Consider the following 16291-nt stretch of genomic DNA (forward strand, 5'->3'; position numbering starts at 1 on the left):
CACTTGGGGCTGCCTTGGCGACCCGCGTCTTATAAGGTCCCCCTCGCCCAATCAGCAGCTCCCCTCCAGGTTCATCACAGAGCCCCCCGCGCACCCCCGGGTTCTTAGAGCTCCCCTCCCCCACCCCTCCCGTACCGTCCTGCTGGCAGTTGCCCTCTGGAACCCTAATGGCTCTTCTGGTTTCTTGTTCCTGTCCCCAGCCCTCTAGAGCTCATGAAACTTCTCATATGCAGAATATTTAAAGAAAAGGCTCAACAGTCCAATAGAAAGATAGACAAAATAATTTGGGAAACACAAATGCTCAAGTTCATAAGAAGCCATTCAACCTCCTGAGTGATGGTGGAATCACGAATTAAAGCCATCTTGACATATCTCCACACACCCAACTGGCTAAAATTGACAATAGCAAGTGTTGGGAAAGATGGGACCAATGGGGAGCTCCCTGCACTCCGGGTAAGAGTATAAATGGGCGGGACCACATTAAAACAGCTTGCCACCATGTAGACTTGAACTCAGGAAGCTCAGTACTCAGGTATATTGCCTCCTTCAGAAATGGGTGCTTATGAGCCTGGAAGACATGGGTCAGAATGTTCATTGCAGACTTGTTGGCAGTGATCAAAAACAGAAAAGGCAAATGTCCATCAACAGAAGACTTGATACACAAAGTGTGGTGTATTTGTACAGCAGGATAATATATGAGAGAAAATAAAATAAAGCAACTGGCCAGAACTCAGTTAGAACTAAAGTTAAGTTTCAAAATAAGCAAAACTACTTAACACAGTGCTGTATATTTCAATTAATTTAAAAGTCAATATAGTGACTTTTGATATGAAGAGGTGTGGGTGGGAGTTCTTCATGGGAAGTCCCTGTTTCTTGACATGGGATTTGCTCACTTGTCTTTGCCTCCCGATAATTAATTAAACTGGGCATTTGTTTTGTGTGCTTTTCATAAAAGAGGAAAAAGACTAGGCAGTGCTACAATAAACCATTTATCTTTAATAAGAAAGATAAGACATGAGAGCTTAAACATGTTTAAGAAACTGTAGTATATGCTTGTTGAAAATGGTTTGATGTGTGGTTTGGAAGGACTCATTAACTGTGAAAAAGGAACTTTCTAAGTTTCCTTTGATATGGTGTACAGTGTTGAATTGAGTATTCCATTAGGGTTTTCCTCTTTTTTATTCTTCTTTCTAAGTACTAGTTGGCCAAGTGTTATTTTCTTTCTTTGAGCATAGCCAGTTGAGACTCGTGGATTTCTATGAAAATGAAACGATAAAGCATATAGAAGGGAGCTGATGTGGTTCAAGCAGTTGAGTACCTGCCTCCCATTTGTTCCCTGTGCCTCCTAAAAAAGATGAACAATGAACAGACATTGAGCAAAAATAAATGAGCAGGGAGTGAATGTGACTCAAGCAGTTGAGTGCCGCCCCTTTCACATGGGAGGTCCCAGATTCAGTTCCTGGTGCCTCCTAAAATAAAAACAGACAACGAGCAGACAACAAGCAAAAAAAAGAGCAAACCATAAGGGAGCTATCTGGGGTGTGGGGCCGGGGAAAGCATATGGGAAATTGAAACTCTTAGAAAACCCCAAACAGTATCACTATAAAAATTAAGTCCAGCCACTGCCCCAGCAATTCTCATGATCAAGTCTCCCATACATTACAACAAACAAACCCAAAACATTGATTTCTAGTTGTATCTTTACATTTGGAATTGATAAATTTCTAGAGTACTTACACAGAAGTTGTTTTGGAAAGGGACTGATATGAGAATCTGATAATAACTATGAACTATTTACAGAAAAATTCAGGTATATAAAGGCATCCATTCTATAAAATTTCAGCACTGTTTCTGAAGGTTCTAAAACTCCGTTTTAGAGGGGCTGTCAAAGGTCTTACATTATGTGTGTATTGAATAATCTTCCCTTTCCAATGAATGAAAGAAAGGTAACCCTGCCTCCAGTCTGTCTATCCCTTGTATTATTTAATATTAAAATAAAAAGTAAAACACATTCTTGATGTGATTTTATTTATACACAATCAACTGTGTCCACAGAGATATTATGCTATGCAATATTTTAAGGATGCTGGTCCATCCTCAACCGACCCTAAGGGAATCTGGGGGAATAATAATTGATTCATGTGTTTCCTATACATCATTAATAAAGTTAGCATGGCAGATTGTAACATAGAAAAATGAAGAATGTCAACTAAAGTCCTTTGTAAATTTTTATGTGCTGTACTTTGAGGTGCTACATGCATACCTGGTGAGAATGGAACAAATTATTTAATTTGGCACATCTTCTTTCCTAAGATGATTTGAAACAAAGGTCCAAATGTATACTCAGTGGATTTCTTCTTTACATAATTCCCTGGCCCAGGGTACCCATTGCTAATATACAGGTTAATTACTCATTTAGAAGGGACAAAAGAGAGCAGTATATTACCTCTCAGGTAAAGTAAACTCATGTACCTTGCTGAGTTGAAAGTGTCAGACTTTGTCTCCTACACAATTTGTTGTGGATATTTGATTCCTGTAAGGCTTCCTCCCACCAGCCACAGTTTGCTGACCTCTGAGTGATTTGTCCCCTTCTGGTTTTTAATATGCTAAGAATATGTTTCTGAAAGGAGCAAAAGCATAAATGTGGTGAAGAAAAGTCTCCACTTCTCATAACAACTAAAAGTATCATTTTAGTCTTGGAAGATAAAGACTGAAATAAGACAGTTTCAAAGTTCATAGAAAATGTAGGGTGTTAAGGAAAAGAGAATTAATTTGCTTGTCCTCCCATTTAAGATCAGGCATAGAAGTATGCAAAATGAAGAGAAAAATTAACACTATAGTTAATTTCTATAGTCTATTTTTGACTTTGTGTAAAAGAAGGTCTTTTTCTTTTTTTGAAATTTAATATATTTAATTAGAAATAAATTGGAGATTTACAGAAAAATGATGTTTAAAATAGTGTTCCCATAGACCGCACTTGCCTATTATTAACACTTTATGTTAGTATAGTACCTTTTTCACAACTGATGAAAGAATATTATAATTGTATTATTAACTATAGTCCAAAGTTTACATTAGGATGTATTTTTTCCCAATATACCACCCTATTATTAACACCTTGCATTAGTGTAATATATTAGTTATAATTCATGAAAGAACATTTTTATAATTGTACTATAACCCATCACTTATAATAGGGTTCACTATATTATCTAGCCCAATCGTTATCTTTTAATTTTTATTCTAGTATCATATATATGACCTAAAATTTCCCCTTTTAACTACATCTACTTATATAATTCAATGCTGTTAGTTATACTCACAATGTTGTGCTACTATGGCTACCATCAATTTTCAAAGCTTTACAATGAACCCAACAGAAATTTGGTACAAATTAAGCATTAACTCCCCCATTCCCTACTCCCAACCCAGCCCCTGGTAACTTACATTCTAGATTCTAACTCTTTGAGTTTAATTATTCTAATTAGTTCTTATCAGTGAGATCATAGAATATTTGTCCTTTTGTGTATGACTTATTTCACACAACATAATGTCTTCAAGTTCATCCATGTCATATGAACGAGAAAATCATTCCTCTTTAATGCTGAATAATATTCCACTGTATATCTACAGTACATATTATTTATGCTTTCATCCATTGATGAGCACACGGGTTGCTCCCATCTTGTGGCTACTGTGGATAATGTTGCTATGAACATCAGTGTTCAAATACTGATTCAGTCCTCGCTCTGAATTATTTTGGGTATATAACTTGTAGTAGGTTTGCCAGGTTATATGGCAATTCTATACTTAACTTCCTGAGGAACAGCCAAACTGCCTTCTACACTGGTTGCAGCATTTTACAATCCCACCAACAGTGAGTGAGTTTTCTTCTTTTTCCACATCCTCTTTTACACTTATAGTTTTCTGATTTTTTAATAGTGCCCATTCTATTAATAGTAAGTGTGAAATATCTCATTGTGATTTTGATTTGCATTTCCCTAATCTTTTCATATGCATTTTATTTTTTTTTTATTTTTTATTTTTTTAAAGATTTATTTATTTATTTATTTAATTCCCCCTCCTCCCCCGGTTGTCTGTTCTTGGTGTCTATTTGCTGCGTCTTGTTTCTTTGTCCGCTTCTGTTGTCGTCAGCGGCACGGGAAGTGTGGGCGGCGCCATTCCTGGGCAGGCTGCACTTTCTTTTGCACGCTGGGCGGCTTTCCTCACGGGCGCACTCCTTGCGCGTGGGGCTCCGGCACGCGGGGGACACCCCTGTGTAGCAGGGCACTCCTTGCGCGCATCAGCACTGCGCATGGCCAGCTCCACACCGGTCAAGGAGGCCCGGGGTTTGAACCGCGGACCTCCCATGTGGTAGACGGACGCCCTAACCACTGGGCCAAAGTCCGTTTCCCCTTCATATGCATTTTAGCCTTATGTATATCCTCTTTGTAGAAGTGTCTATTCAAGTCTTTGGCCTATTCTTAAATTGGGTTGTTTGTCTCTTTGTTGTTGAATTTAGGAGTTCTTTATGTATTCTGGATGGTAAATTCTAATCAGATATATGGTTTCAAAATATTTTCTCTACCCTGATATTTACCTTTTTCTTTGTTTCAGTGTTGATGGAATCCTTCTCCTGTCTCTGTTGTCCTCCAGAGAGCTAATCCAGTGGTATTTGGCCTTTTATTTGTTGACTTTGAGGGGGAGACTTTTCCAGGAGAAGTCTTACATTGCCATGTTGATATCAACCCTTAAATAAGTTTTTAAATTACAAAAACTTAGACTTGTTGTCAGTCTAACTAAAGGTTTGTCAGTATTATTGACATTGCCAGTGAACCAATTTTTGGTTATCTTGATTCTATTTGTTGTTATTGTTGTTCTCTATTTTATTTATCTCTCTGTTTTACTTGCTTTTCTTCCTTCTGCTTACTTTGAGTTTATTCTGCTTTTTATTTAGTTCTTTCAGGTGTGAGGTTAGGGCTTTGATTTGAAATCTTCCTTATTTTATTAAAATCTATTTAATTATAGATCACAAAAGAAATGTTGCATTAAAAATAATAAGAGGTCCCCTTTTACTTCCCCCCTACACACACTTCACCCACATCAAGAACCTCTTTCATCATTGTGGGACATTCATTGCATTTGGGGAACATATTTTGGAGCACTGCTGCACCACATGGATTATAGTTTACACTGTAGTTTACACTCTCCCCCAGTACATTTAGTGGATTATGGCAGGATATATAATGTCCAGCATCTGTGCCTGCAATTTCATTTAGGGCAACTGCAAGTTGCAAGTAGCTAGTACATGGGCAGTTCAGAGATTCAAGTCTCCTGAGTATACACCAACACCAGCATCAGCCATAGGTTCAGTAAAAGTGACAGAAGAGGCATGTGTAGAAAGATCACATCTGAGTCCAACTCCATCACACTAAGGGGCACAACTTACAGAGTAGGGCCCACTGACAAGGCACTGATCTCCAGAGCCATATGCCATGACCATAGAGCCTGTGTGTCTCCATAGCCCTCAGGAGCACCAATACCTGGGGTTGTATCTACTTTGTTTGTTCCTAGGATGCTGCTGACACATGCTTGTGACCCCTCTGATGACCTCCCAACACTTTTTGAAGTCTCTTAGCCATATAAACTCATTTGTGTTTGTCATTTCCCACTTTTATTCAAGGTCTTTTTCTAGTTGCATCACCACCTGGTAATTGGTAGTAATCCCTTGGTGCCTGGGAGGCTTATCCCTGGGAGTCATGTTCCATGCTGGCAGGAAGGTGATGCATTTACAAGCTGAGTTTGATTTAGAGAGTAGCCACATTTGAAAAACTTGGAGGTTCTCAGGAGGTTACTCTTAGGGACCCTGCAGCTCTAGACCTAGTTGAAATTTCATGTACACAGGCTCATAAGCATAGTCATCAGTATCAAGGGCTCATAATTGGACTACCCTTCTTCACTGGTCTTTGCACTTGCACTTGGGAGATTGTTGCTGTTCCATTGGGGAATGTGACAGAGCTCACCTGTCTAAGAACTCAGCACTCCTTCAGTTGTTGTTTGTAACTGTAACTACTATAAAACACCCAACTAATATCCAAACATTTTTACACACCCTATATACATGCCCTGGAGAGCGCCTGCCCAATCATGTTTCCCCATCAATAACACTGCACACCAGTGTTCCTCCCCTGCCATAGTTGAACAACTCTGTGGTCAAAACTTCTTTAAAAAATGAAGCCTAATATATTGCCAAATTCAAGTAGTAGGAAAATCAAATAGTAATGATAGGTTTAAAGATTAGAAATAGAATACATATTAATTTAGAAAAACTAAAATAAAGTAAAAAATAAATTGGGATATTAAAAAATGAATTATATCATAATAATTTGTTTTTGACATTTTGTCTTTCACCACTGTAAAAAGTGTTGCCCTGTATGTACAGTGGCAGGGCAATTTCTTCCTTCTTCAGTGTCTACATCCTTTAATTTTTAATTTTTAATTTTTAATTTTTAATTTCATCTTCAAAAAAGTATTAGATCTCAGTAAAGTCACATATACAATATAGGGGACTCCAATATACCCAACATCAAACCCTTTTCCCCCTTCCCCAGCAATGCTATTTTTACATGGTCATGTTCTGTTTGCTGCAACCGATATACAGATATTGAAACATAGCTACCAAACATGGTTCCATTTTAGTTTACATTATGGTTTATATTTTAGTCTGTACACTCTTCTAAAATTTTACTTACATTATGGTTTACATTATGGTTTACATTTTAGACTATACACTTTTATAACTTCTTGTTGAAATTTAACATGTCCTATATTCATCATTGGACCATCTTGTGGAACACTTTCATTGCCCCCCAGTTACCTTGCTTCCATCTATTCTATTCCTCTCCCCCTCTCCTCAGGGCCCACAGTGACAATCAATCTTCACTGCTTGAAGGACCAGATTCATAGATACTTGCAACAATGCTGAGAGCTTGACACATTAGACTGTCCTCCATTGGGAGCCACCAATTCTCTCAAGAGCAACCCTTCCCTATGTTTCAGAACATCAGGCCTCCCAAGGATGGGGGTACACATCCTCACTCATTGTATATTTCTCCACCCAGTGTTTTAACACATTATGACAAGATGAGCACTCACACACTCCCTAAAAGCCTGCCCCTGTGCCAGATATCCCCCATTAATCACCTTAAACAAGTAATCCTTCCTTATATTTTCTAAAGAGTTTTCTCAACATTATAGTTTCAAGAACATACTTGACAATTTCCCATATTCATCTGCTCACCACAACCCTCCCCCCAATTCCTTGGCCACCTGACCCATCATCATAATGCTAGCCCCCCTCAAGCCTGCAAAGCCCCACCTGATAGTCTCCCTATGCCCCCATCTTATCCTTTCCCTGTACAACTACTTACCTCCAATTTATCATACATTTCACCCATGTAGGCATTAGCTCACAAACCTGCTCTCCTACCCCACAATTTGCTGTAAGCCTATCATCCAGTCTCTAGCTCTGAGACAGCTTGGTTCACTTATTTCATATCAGAGATGTCATATAGTATTTGTCCTTCAATGCCTGGTTTGCTTCACTCAACATAAGATCCTCAAGATTCAACCATGTTATCCCAAGTGTTAATACTGCATTCCTTCTTACAGCTGAGCAGTATTCCATTGCATGTACAATCCACATTTTGTTTATCCATTCATTTCTTGATGGTCATTTGCGTTAATTCCAACTTTTGGCAAGAGTGAAAAATTCTGCTATGAACTTTGGTGTGCATATATCAGTTTGCTTCCTTGTTTCCAGTCCTTCTGTGAATGTACCCAGCAGTGGAATTGCTTGGTCATATGGCAAATCTATAGCTAGTTTTTTGAGGAACAACCAACCTCTCCCCCAGAATGGCTGGATCCTTCTGCATTCCCAGCAGCAGTGGATAAGGGTTCCCTTTCCTCCACATCCTCCCCAACACTTGTAGTCTTCTTTTTTTTAAATATCACTAGTTTAATAGAAATGAGATGGGCTGTTTGTTTATTTTTAAGATATAGGATTTCTTTATATATACATGATATTAGGTTCCTATCAGATATACCATTACCAAACATTTTCTCCCATTTGGTAGGCTGTCTTTTTGCTTTCTTGACAAACTCCTTTGAGGTGCAAAAGGCTTTAATTTTCATGAGGTCCCACTTATCTATTTATTCTTTTGCCGCTCGTGTGTTAGGTGTGGAGACCATGAAGACATTTCCTAATACAAGGTCCTGTAGATGTTTCCCTACATTGTTTTCCAAGGTCTTTATTGTCTTGGCTCTTATATTTAGGTCTTTGATCCATCTTGAGTCGATTTTTGCTTAAGATGAGAGATGGTAATCCTCTTTCCTTTTTTTGTGTATGGATATCCAGTTCTCCAAGCACCATTGTTGAAGAGGCCATTCTCTCCCAGTTGAGTGGGCTTGGTGGCTTGTCAAATATCAGATGACTCTATATGTGAAGATCTATATCAGAACTCTCAATTCAGTTCCACTGGTCAGTATGTCTATCCTTGTGCCAATAGCATGCCATTTTGATCACTGTAGCTTTGTAGTATGTTTTGAAGTCAGGTAGTGTGATTCTTCCAATTTCATTTTCATTTTTCAATATGTCTTTGGCTATTTGGGACTGCTTTCATTTCCAAATAAATTTCATAGTTAGTTTTTCTAGCTCATTAAAAAAAATTCTCTATTGATTTTTATTTGGACTGCATTGAATCTGTAGATCAGTTTCAGTAGGATAGACATCTTAATGATATTTAGTCTTCCTATCCATGAACAGGGAATATTCTTCCATTTATTTAAGTCTTCTTTGATTTCCTTGAACAATATTGCATAGTTTTCTCTGCATAAGTCTTTTACACCTTTAGTTAAATTTATTCCTAGGTATTTGATTTTTTTATTTACTATTGTAAATGGTATATTTTTCCTGATTTCCTCCTCAGATTGTTTATTATTGGTGTAAAGAAATGCTACTGATTTTTGTGTTTTGATCTTATAACCTGTGACTTTACTGAAATAATTTTAATTTCTAGAAGCTTTGTTGCAGATTTCTCAGGGCTTTCTATGTACAGGGTCCTGTCTTCAGCAAATAGTGAAATTTTGACTTCTTCCTTTCCAATTTCAATGCCTTTTATGTCTGGTTCTTGACCCAGTGATTGAGCAAGTACTTCTATCACAATGTTAGATACAATGGGTGATAGTGGGCATCTATGTTCCTGATCTTAGAGGGCAAGATTTTAGGATTTCACCATTGAAAATGATGTTAGCTGTGGGTTTTTCATATATACCCTTTATCATGTTCAGAAAGTTTCCTTCTATTCCTATATTTTGCAGTGTTTTTATCAAGAAAGTGTGCCGTATTTTGTCAAATGTTTTTTCTGCATCTATAAATATGATTATGTGTTTTTTCCTTCATCTTTTAATATGGTGTATTACATCAATTTCCTATGTTGAGCCATCCTTGCATACCAGGAATGAAACCCATTGGTCATCGTGTATAATTCATTTATTGTGTTGCTGAACATTATTAGCAAGTATTTTGTTGAGGATTTTTGCATCTAGTTTCATTAGAATGATTAGTCTGTAATTTTCTCTTCTTGTGGTGTCTTCGTTTGGCTTTGGTGTTAGGGTAATGTTGGCATCATAGAATGAATTAGGCAATGTTCCTTATATTTCAAATTTTTTAAAGAGTTTAAGCAAGATTGGTGTTTTTTCTTTCAAAATGTTTGGTAGAATTCACCTGTGAAGCCATCTGGCCCAGGGCTTTTCTTAGTTGGAAGGTTTTTAATGACTGCTTCTATCTCTTTACTTGTGATTGTTTTGTGGAGATCATCAAATTTTTCTTTTGTCAATGTAGGCTGCTTATGTGTTTCTAAGAATTTGTCCACTTCCTCTAAATTGTCTTTGTTGTAATATAGCTTTTCAATGTATCCTCTTATGATAGTCTTTATTTCTGTGGTGTCAGTGGTGATATCCCCTTTCTCATTTCATTTCTTATTTTATGTATTTGCATCTTCTCTCTTTTTTTCTTTGCTAAGGGTTTGTCAATTTTATTGATCTTCTCAAAGGACCAGCTCTTTGTTTTATTTTTTCTAGTGCTTTCTTATCATCTATTTCATTTAATTCTGCTCTGATATTTATTATTTCTTTATTTCTTCTACCTTTGGTTTTTGTGTGTGTGTGTTTTTTTTTGTGCTAAATCCTCCAATTGTGCAGTTAAGTCTTCAATTTTAGCTCTTTCTTCTTTTTTCATGTATGAGTTTATGACTATGAAATTCCATCTCAGTACAGCTTTCACTGCATCCCATAAGTTTTGATCTGTTTTGTAGTCATTTTCATTAGTTTCAAGGTAGTAATTGATTTCTTTTGAGATTTCCTCCTTGACCCACTGTTTGTCTAAGTGTGTGTTGCTTAACTTCTTCTTTTTTTAAAAAAAATTATTTATTTATTTAATTTCCCCCTCCCCCGGTTGTCTGTTCTCTGTATCTATTTGCTGCGTCTTGTTTCTTTGTCCGCTTCTGTTGTCGTCAGCAGCACAGGAAGTGTGGGCAGTGCCATTCCTGGGCAGGCTGCACTTTCTTTCACACTGGGCGGCTCTCCTTACGGGCGCACTCCTTGCGCATGGGGCTCCCCTATGCGGGGACACCCCTGCATGGCAGGGCACTCCTTGCACATCAGCACCGCGCATGGGCCAACTCCACATGGATCAAGGAGGCCCCGGGTTTGAACCATGGACCTCCCAAGTGGTAGATGGATGCCCTAACCATTGGGCCAAGTCCGTTTCCCTTAACTTCTAATCTTGCTGCCTAATCTGTGTCTCTGGCCCTTACAGATTTCCACCTTCATTCCACTGTATTCAGAGAAATTATTTTGTAGGATTCCAATCTTTCTGAATTCATTGAGTCTATCTCTGTGGATGAACACACAGTCTATCTTGGAGAATGATCCATGTGTGCTTGAGAAGAATGTATTTGGTTGTAATGTTCTGTATATGTCTATTAGGTCCAAATCCTCTCATATATTGTTCAAAGTCTTTTTTTCTTTATTGATCCTCTTTTGAAATGTTCTTTCCTTGATGATAGTGGTGTATTAAGTTCCCCCACTGTAATTGTTGAGGCATGTATTCATTCACTTATTTATTCCAGTGTTTGTCTCACATATTTGGAGGCACCCTGGTTAGAAGCATAAATATTTATAATTACCCCTTTTACAAACATGTAGTGTCTATCTTTGTCTCTCACAATAGTTTTGCATTTAAAGTCTCTTCTGTCCAATATTAATATAGCTACTCCTGCCTGTTTTTAGTTATTGTTTGCATGTAAGACTGTTTTCCAGCCATTCACTTTAAACCCCTTGACTCACTGCATCTAAAATGGGTTTCTTGTAGACAGCATATAGATGGGTCATATTTCCTTATCCATTCCTCCAATCTGTGTCTCCTGACAGGTAAGTTTAATCCATTGACATTTAGTGTTATTGCTCTCAAGGAATTACTTACATTAGCCATATTCTCTTTGGATTTGTGTAAGTCATATGTTTTTTTATATCTCTTTTTGTCTTTTTAGTTTTTCTTACATTCTCCTCCAACTCTGTCTCTCCTGTTTTTTTCTTTCTTCCTGTCAAACTCCCTTTAGTATTTCTTGATGGGCAGTTTCTTGTTAGCATACTCACTTAGTTTCTGTTTATCTGTGAATATTTTGAACTCTCCATCATTTTTGAATGCTTGCTTTGCTGGATAGAGTATTCTCGGCTGGAAATTTTTTTCCTTAATATCTTGACTATGTCATACCACTTATTTCTTGCCTCCATGGTTTCAGATGAGAAATCAGCACTTAATCTTATGAAGCCTTGCTTGTATGTGATGGTTCTCTTTTCTCCTGTTGCTTTCAGTAATTTCTCTGTCTTGAGCATTGGATAATTTGACAAGTATATGTCTTGGTCTCAGCCTGTTGGAATTTATGCTGTTTGGGGTTCATTGTGCATCCTGGACAAGTACATCCATCTCCCTAAATAGGTTCAGGAAGTTTTCAGCCATTATTTCTTCAAACACCCCTTCTATTCCCTTTCCCTTCTCTTCTCCTTCTGGGACACCTATAATGCATATGTTTGTGCATTTTGCACATTCAAGTCCCTAAGTTCCTTCTGGATTGTTCCTCCCTTTTTTCGATCAACTCTATTATCTGTTTGATTTCTGATGTACTGTCTTCCACATCAGTAATTCTTTCATCTGCCTCTTCAAATCTGCTGGTTTTTTTTTTTTTTTTTTTTTTTTTTTTTTGCTGAGAGTGTATTTTTGACTTCTTGGATTGTGCCATTCATCACCATCATATCTGTTATCTTTTTGGGTATGTTTACCATTTCTTCTGTATGCTCTCCAAGCATTTTCTTAATAGCCTTAATCTCTTCCTTCACTTCATTAAATTGGTCTGTGATATTTGTTTTGAGAGCTTTGATTAGTTGTTCAATGTTCAGCTCTTCTTCCTGATTTTTAGTTTGTTCATGGGATTAGACCGTGCTTTCCTGATTGTTGGTATGATTTGTAATTTTTCGTTGGTGTCTGGTCATCAATTTATCTTGATGTATTTGTTCAAGTGATTAACTTCTCCATGTAGTCTCAGAGTTTTTTAGGTGTTGTTTTTATGCATATGTTAAGTCTTCTCTTTGATACTTTGTTCTTCTTATTCTATTTCATTGTGGTTTTTAAAAAATTTATTTCTCTCCCCTCCCCACTGTTGTCTGCTCTCTGTGTCCATTCACTGTATGTTCTTCTTTGTCCATTTGCATTCTTGTCAGTGGCACTGGGAATCAGTGTCTCTTTTTGTTGAGTCATCTTGCTGTGTCATCTCTCTCTGTGCTGCACCACTCCTGGGCAGGCTGTGCTTTTTTCATGAGGGACAGCTCTCTATGCAGGGTGCACTTCTTGCACATGGGGCTCATGTAGGGGATAACCATGCATAGCACAGCATTCCTTGTGTGCATCAGCACTACACATGGGTCAGCTCACCACATGGGTCAGGAGGCCCTGGGTTTGAACCCTGGACCTCCCATATGGTAGGCAGATGCTCTATCAGTTGAGCCAAATCCACTTCCCATCTATTTCCTTGTTGTTGTCTAAGTTCTCTTGAAGGAAAATATTAGGATCAGGGAAAGTAAAAGAGGTAAGAAAAGAAAAAGTATAATAGTAGTATTGATAATAAATTTTAGCAGAAGAACATGTGAGACCAAGGAGAATGAATATTAAACTCACATAAGCTGTGTAGAGTTATAACAGTAAAAAAGTGTAGTACCTATCAATAAGATGGTAAACTGAATATGGAGAAGAATATAGTACGAATTAAAAGGCCAGTGTCATCAGGAGATAGAGAAAGAGGAAAGAAAGGACAATAAAATAAGTGGTGAATAAAAATAGAAAACAGAATAGGAGTGTTAGGAATAAAATGAAAAGTTGGGACCTAAATAAAGAGAGAGGGAATGAAAGAGCAATAACAGAAGATGAAAATAGAAAAAGATAAAAAAAAGGGTAGCTTTGATAGCCAAAATCAGTACACACAGAAAAGAGGAAATTGAGGATGAGGAAGCATGGCAAACAAAAAACACTGCCTGCAGCACAGGAGGACAGGCAGGCCCTTTCAGCCCGTCCACTCCTCTGGCTGCAGACTACAGCCCTAGTCATAGAATCCCTTTACCCATCTCTCAGGCTCGATCCCAGCTTTCCTGTACCTCCACCACTGGAATCTCAGTCATTGCTAGATTTTCTCCCAACCATATCTTCTCTAGAGGTGAACTGGAACAAGACACTTGGCCTTGAATTTTAGTCCTTAGTTCCCGTAGTGAAATGTTTGTCAGTTACAATTTATACCTGGGTCAGCCTCTCACTTTATTCCACAGAGCAATTTGAAATCCATAGGACAGGATCATTCTCCATGTATACCTGCCCAGTCTGAATATTCAGCTTGTAGATTATGCATTGCCACACAGGTGAAAGTTTTGTACATTAGAAATGGTAAAGTTTTCAAGGATATGTATATTTCTTAATTTTGAATTTTTCATAGGATGTTGCTTATTTTAAAACATGGAAAGGATATAAAATGGCATAATTGCTTATTCCTTTCTCAGATACTCTTAAAAACAAATGATAAAGATTTTTATTGTTCTGTGCATGGTAATGTATAGAACTTTGCAGATCAAATAAGGTCAGTCTGAGGTGATGGGTGGTCCTGGGTGTCATCTGATGACGACACTCTATACAGCAGCGCCAGACTGGACTGCTCTAATCATTGGGAAAAAAGACTTAGAGTCCAGCCAGTGTGGATGGTTCTGTGTCTGTCCTGTAGTTGCAGTGCAACTACAGGCATGAAACCAGAACATGTGCAGCCTTTTTATATATGTAAGATGTGGTAGAATGGATATTTTTAAAGGGTTGAAGTGCCTTTTTGGTATCAAAATTAATTTTTTTTTTAAATACCAAGGCGAGGCTTAAAATTTTTTAGTACATAGTTCTCAAATTGGAGTTAAGTTACATTTCTTTTATAACCTTTTGGGTGCCTGGTCAGGAGACAAGGTTTTCTGTTTACAATGATGCAATAAACTCAACGTGTTGGCCATCTTTGGGTCACTGTTACTGATCTGTAACTTGAAAAGGCCACAGCTTCCCCACCCCACGAGAGATGGAGATAAGAGCTGGAATTGACCTATTAGACATAAATTAATAAAGCAGAAATTTTTATGCCTGCAGTACATAATAGAAGAAAAGGTGAAAAGACTGGTGGGAGGATAAACCAGAAGGAAAGACAAGAAAACAAAAAAGACCAGACAAGACCTCAAGCAAGGAGTACTTTTTGCAATTGAATAAACTGCTTAGGAGTCTATCCTTCCCCCTTTCTTCCTTTCTCACTTCCCTCTCTCCTAAGGAGCAGGAAGGCTGTATGAGAGCTCCCCTCCCAGATTCAAATGGGACCTTGTTGAACCAACTCACCACAGAAAATAATGAGTCTCGGTGTCTGAGAGAGAGTACTCATACCTTTCTGGGAACTCTAAATATGCTATTGGAAGCCTACCAAGCACATCCTTCTGTTCCCCTACCTTAGGTGTGTTGCACAGGACTAGTTAATTGCCTGACTCCATCTTTCCCCAGACCAATTTTCCCTATCCTAGGGCATTTAGGTAAATCAGGCTCTTTCAGTAGATTCACCTCTGCTCTCTACATAGTCTGTCCCCAAGCCAGCTGGCATGCTCCTCCAAGCTCAAAAAAAGGGGGGACCAGAAAATTAAACCTGCACTCCTCAGGCTCTTTTTTTTTTTTGTTCCTTCAGATTTACTTAGAGTCTTTTTTTGTCTTTATTTTTTTAAATATTACATTAAAAAAATATTAGGTCCCCATGTACCCCCCACCCCCTTCACCCCACTCCTCCCCTCATAGCAACAATCTCCTCCATCATCATGAGACATTCATTGCATATGGTGAATACATTTCTGAGCACCACAGCACCTCATGGTCAATGGTCCACATCACAGCCCACACTCTCCCATGTTCCATCCAGTGGGCCATGGGAGGATATACAATGTCTGGTAACTGTCCCTGCAGCATCACCCAGGACAACTCCAAGTCCTGAAAACGCTTCCACATCTCATCTTTTCCTCCCATTCCCCACACCCAGCAGCCACCATGGCCACTTTCTCCACACCAAAGCCACATTTTCTTCAATTACTAATCACACTACTTCATGAATAGAATATCAGTAAGTCCACTCTCATCCGTATTCTATTCCTCCATCTTGTGGACCTTGGAATGGTTGTGTCCACTCCACATCTATATCAAGAGGGGGCTTAGATTCCACATGGATGCTGGATGCAATCCTCCTGTTTTCAGTTGTAAGCACTCTTGTCTCCATGCTGTGGTGGTTGAACTTCTTCACCTCCAATTTAGCTGAGTGGGGTAAGTCCAACAAACCAGAGTGTAGGAGCTGAAGTCTGTTGAGGTTCAGGGCCTGGCTATCATATGGTCAGTACAGAGATTCAGATCCCCTAGGTATATATTAAACCCCAGCACCAACTACAGTTCTGGTAAAAGTAACAGGGAAGGCTTGTGGAAAAAGATCACATCTGGGTCCAGCTCCATCACACAGAAACACAAACTCCAAAGAAGGGCCAACTGACATGGGACTGAACTCCATCTGCCATGACCATAGAACCTGTGGGTCTCAGTAGCCCTCAGAAGAACCAATACCCAGGATTGCATCTACTTTAT

Source organism: Dasypus novemcinctus, chromosome 17, assembly GCF_030445035.2.
Source record: "Dasypus novemcinctus isolate mDasNov1 chromosome 17, mDasNov1.1.hap2, whole genome shotgun sequence".
Taxonomy (NCBI): Eukaryota; Metazoa; Chordata; class Mammalia; order Cingulata; family Dasypodidae; genus Dasypus; species Dasypus novemcinctus.